Genomic DNA, 5,681 nt, shown 5'->3' on the forward strand with positions numbered 1-5,681 from the left:
TATGGTTGTCCACTATAGTGGAGAGCGCTGCCATGAATATGTTGAATAGGGAAAGTACTAAGACACATTCCTGCCTAACTCCTGTATTTGTTAGAATGGGATCACCAAAGATCCATGATGTGACACTCCTGACTTGTTGTTGTTATGGAGGTTTCTTACACACTGTAAGAAATTTGTTTGGTACACCGAACTTTTCCATAATTGCCCAAAGCGTATCTCTGTTCACAGAGTCGAAGGCTTTTGTTAGATCGGGATGAATGCAACATAAAAGTTTTAGACTGCTGCTTCTGGTAATTTTTCCCCAGTAGTTGATGGATGGAAAATATGGAATCGACGGTGCCGCGGTTGGTGCGAAAACCCGTTTGCGATTCTGGAAGGATTCTTTCTATATATGGGTGCGGGCGGTTTGACATTATTTTGCAAGAATTTTCCGCCGATAGCCAACAGCGAAATTCCCCGGTAACTTCCGCAATCTGATGCACCTATTTGTTCCTTAAATATATCTACTCATATCTCGTTATGAAAATCCTGAGGTACATCTCTGCTTTCCCATATGACATCAAAGAGAGTTTTAAGATGTCTCACAATAATTCTCTTTGTACTTGCACACCCTATAGGATTTCCGGAATCGCACACAGCCAGCTGATTTGTTGCCTCTAAGCTTGCCTGGGATGTCTAATACATCGAGGCTGCTATACTGAGGTATTGTGTTTAGTGCTTCCATATTGGGGTTGTTTTCTTGGTTAAGGATATAGCTGTAATGTTCTTTCCAGAGATTTCTGATTTGTTCTTTCCCTCTTTAGAAGTTTGCCATCTTTGAGCCGCAGATTGGGCAGCTTACCTCTTAGTTCGACCGTATAATTTTTAGCGTTCCAAGAATTTACGATAATCGTGATGCGTGGCGTACTCTTGAATCTTATTCGCTTTTTGTGACCACCAGTTATCCTTTACTTAGCGCAGTTCTCTTCGAAGAGTGTTGTTGGCCGTTTTAAAGTTGTCTACCAGTCTTGGATGATGTGGATTTGCAGTGACGGCTTCATGTGCTCTATGCTTTTGTTCCAACAAAGCCTGTATATGCGGTTGATTTCGTCAAACCAGTCTGGTTGTTTCTTTTGTTCGACTTTCCCAGCACTGCTTCGCTGGTTTTAAGAATCGCATCCCTTAATTGTGTACAGCCTTGTTCAGCTTCCAATATTGAGATTGAAGTTAATGGTGGAAGTGGTTCTTTGATGGCTTCCCAGAGGGCGTCGGCGGTATTCTTGTTCTCTAGACCCCGTAAGTTCAATCTGGTCATGTTGTTTTGCTTTTTACAGCGTGGATGTTTGGGTTTAACTGGATTTTCATTTTGAAATTAAAGTCATAATGTCGCATTCGGTATCTATTCTAGCTTTTGTGAGCCTAACATCTCTTAGATGCGTCCTTCGAACGATTATGTGGTACAATTGATGCCATGGGTCTGATCTAGGATGTTTCCAAGTACCTTTAAACTTGTCCTTCAACATGAACCACGTACCTATTGAATGTGGCTGGTGATGCATAGATTATACTCTATGCATGTTGTTAGCAAGCGTTCACCATTACTATTTGCGTTTCCCATTCCATGTTTCCCCAATACGTCAGGCCATATTTCCCGTTGTTTGCCTACACGGGCATTAAAGACACCTAGCAAGATGATTCTTTCGTGCTTTGGAATTCGTTGGAGGGCATTTTGTAGAGCTTGGTAATATTTATCCTTATCTTCAATTTTAGCGTCAAGGGTGGGAGCGTAGGCACTAATGATGTTGACGCAAGTTTTGTCTGATATGGGTACCTTAGGGTCATAAGACGTCCGGAGACACCAATAGGTAATTCTGTTAACTTATGGCGATTTCTGTTTTTGATCAAAATGCCTACCATGAATCCTCCTGTGTGTTGCGGGGTGACCTTTTCAAAAGAAGGTGTAATGCTCCCCAGTGAGACTACCTTCATCTGCAAAGCGTGTCTCGCTTAGAGCGGCAACATCTATATTTAATCGGTGGAGTTCCTGTGCGACCAGTGCTGTTCTTCTCTATGGTCGATTTGAATTTATCTTGTACACAGAGTGCGGACGTTCCACGCCGCGAACGTGAAACATTGATGTTTTGTTTCTCCGATGATATGCTCGAGTAGGCACCCCCACCCGGAGATCCGATTGAGGGGGGATTTTACCTCCGGACGATAATTTTGTCCCACTCGAATGTTCCATCATTGCTGATGTTTTTGCTGATGCCGCACAGTTTTGGCTGCAACTGTAGCACGGGATGGCTATGGCACAGTGAGGACTGCGACGATAGTTCCCTTGTGCTACGTTCTCGGCCGGCTAGGTGTATTTTATTACTCCTTTTCCAAAGAAGATGGTAGGTCTGAGGGTTGTATAAGATTATACTGCCTATACTCGGACGTCAGAGCCTCGTTTATGTAAACATGGTGCACCACGTGAAGGTGAGGTTGACTTTTGGGTAAGCTAGGCTATATGTATCGCTTCAATACCCCTTGCACCCCACAACACCCCTCTTAATACCCCTTATTGACTTCTGCACCCCCAGAAGAATTACAGAAGGCTACTAGGCAATCTTTTGGACTTATTAAACTAGTTCGCCTAATAAATTGCTGTAACTCTGTGAGCAAAAGATGTTTATTGTGTATTCAACATGGGGGTGCTCAGTTTGAACATCTTGATGATTTTTTTAGAAAACTAGTATTAGTCACCAAAAATGCTTTTAGTTTTATCTATTGTTTATCAAATCGATTTCCAATTGTAATTACTAATACTAATATAGAATGTTATTAATTTACCTTTTCAAAAGTCTTTAATTATGCAGATAAATAATATAGAATATTAAATTGTGATAAAAAATAATTAGGTAAATAGGTCAACACAAAAAAGGCCCGTTTCGATATAAAGATAAAACCTTAATATTTCTCTCATTTGTGAAAACGCCAGCATTTTCACAGGGCAACTATGATATCCATTTTAAAAATTATACTTTTATTATTTCCTGACAAAAAGTTATAAAGCATAGAAAAAATGACTACGTCACTGGATTTCGCTTAAAAAAGTGCCTTAATAACGTTTTACAGAATTTATTATCCCACAAAAATAAAAGTTATGGGCAATTTTCAAAAATGGTAAAAATTCAAAGAGACCCTGCATCTCAGTTGTCAGTGAAAATATCAACAGGCAGTTTACTCCATTAAACGTTTCTCAGAAATCGAGCTCAGGACATCTATGTCGGTTTTGCCCTATCTAGTCAGGAAATAGGTTTCCTCTGCTAAAACAGACCACCCTGACCACTCCCAGTAAACTATCGAGAAGAGATAGTTTGATTTTTAGATTCATCCTGGTCATTTTATTTTTCTGAGATATTCGCATTTGAAGAAACATTGGATATTTTCATTTTTTACATTAAAACCATGCCTCTCTGATTTTGGTCCTAGTCAATAGACCTTATGTAAAAATAGTGATTACAGTGATTTATGTAATGTTACTGTCTCTTTGAAAAATAATATTATATTATTGTCTGTTAGCAGTTACTCTAGCAGATATGGTTTTAAATCCAAAACTTGATCTCTGCCATGATCAGGGTTGCTAAGTAGTTTATGCGAAGCTAAAAACTACTAAAAAGTATCCGTAGTTTTTGCATTAACTACGTGGTTTTAAAATTTTAAAAACCACCTTTAAAAACTACACAAAAACTACGTTAAAACTACCCACAAAATGTAGTGTAAAACATAAACAATTTTTTTTTTTCTTTAAACAAAAAAATCAAAACAAAAAAAAAAAAAAAAAAAAAAAATTATATTATATTTGTATTTTTTTTTTTTTTATAAAAAGACAATTTTTTCAACAAAAGTGTATTTTCAAAGTAAAACCTCTGAAGACGGGTAAGGGGACAAATAACTCACAATCTTTTTATTTGGGGACAAATAACTTACAATCTTTAAATAACACACAAGCATTTTAACTACCGGGCATCAAAAATATCACATAATAAGGAACAAATTCAAAATATAGATTTTTATTTCCTTTAAATTGATCAACAAACAAAGTTTTAGGTTATAAGCTTTCAATTCGTTATTTAAAAACCAATACTAGTTGGCATAAACTACATAATTTACTATAATTGACATTTAAAACTACTTGCGACACGTAGTAAATGTAGTTTATTAATTACTCTGTGTAGCGTTTAACAACTCTACCATGATCAATAGCCGGTACTTCAGAACTTAAAACCATCTCAACTAGAGTAAACAATAAATGAATATAGTAAATAAATTTAATTAAAAAAAAAAAAAAAAAAAAAATATAAATACCATTTTGATAAGCAGGATGAAGATCTAAAATCAATGCTAAAACCATAAATTGTAAAGGTACATTCAGGCTAAAGAGCGTCGAGCGTCGCATCGCGTTTGCGTCGCGTCAGTGTGTCGAAATGGAATCAATTCAATTTTAACTTAAATTAGACTGTTCAGGCAGACAGCGTCAAGTTTGGCGTTGCGCTAGCGTCCGCTGACCGTCGGGGTTAGAGTTCAATGGGGCGGACGCGACGCAAACGCGACGCGGCGCTCTCAGCCTGAATGTACCTTAACTGTCTTATTCAAAAGCGAATATCTCCAATAAATAAAGCCACAGGATGAATCAAAATACGAATTCTCCAGAAAAGACGTACCTAGATTACTCAAACTTTCACCAAAATACAAACATTTTAGTTCCCCTGTGGTATAATTGACACATGGGAAATTTCATTTTAATTTAGAAAGAGATACTTCAAAGTCAAATAATTCAGCCACAACAGCTTAAAAATCATCAAAATCGGTCTACCAGAACAAAAATATATTGTTTAAAAAGTAAATAAATAAATGTTTGATTGTTTTAATATACTGATAAAATAAGAATTCCTCATAAATAAAACACGTGGTACGAGGTCGGCTTACCTTAGAGGGCTGTAGTCTTCTCCTGAGTGGCCACCCTGTATCTGGATCAGGAACAACTACTCGCACGAGTAAACGGTAACGAATTGGTAGGAACTTTTGAAGATTTAAAATAAATAATAATACAATCAAACATTTATTTATTTCCTTTTAAACATTGTGGTCCAAGGTTAATTGACGCAGGCCTGTTTCAGCCCTTTGGAATAACCTTCCTAGTACCACATATGCGTGTATACAATAAATAATAGAATAAATTAATATTGAATTTAAAATTAAAAAAGATAAAATTAAATATATTTTGAGAGTTTCCTAAACATATATTAAACTTTTTTTTTTTTTTTCCAAAAATTTTTACAAAATCTGTTTTTTTTTTTTTTTTTTTTTTTTTTTTTTTTTTTTCATTTTTAGAAAATAATTTTATTTTTTTTTTTTTTTTTTTTTTTTTTTTTTTTTTTTTTTTTTTTTTTTTTTTGTCAATAAAAGATGGTAGAGATACCTCGTTTTCCTTGTCAATGTCTCTAAGTGAGGGTTATATTCTGTTTCTCTAGAATTGAACATGTTACAAAAGTATAGACATTTCATTCTATGTTCATACTCTGTGAGAGTAGTACACTTTACCCCTTTAAAACAAATATCTATGGCTGCAATACTAAATTAAATAAATAAGGAGAAGGTTCACAAAGTTTTTATTAAGCCCCACTCACATCTCTGCCCTTCCTCGCCTTACTTCC

This window comes from Sitophilus oryzae, unplaced genomic scaffold (genome assembly GCF_002938485.1).
Source record: "Sitophilus oryzae breed Bouriz unplaced genomic scaffold, Soryzae_2.0 scaffold_1234_pilon_pilon, whole genome shotgun sequence".
NCBI classification, from domain to species: domain Eukaryota; kingdom Metazoa; phylum Arthropoda; class Insecta; order Coleoptera; family Curculionidae; genus Sitophilus; species Sitophilus oryzae.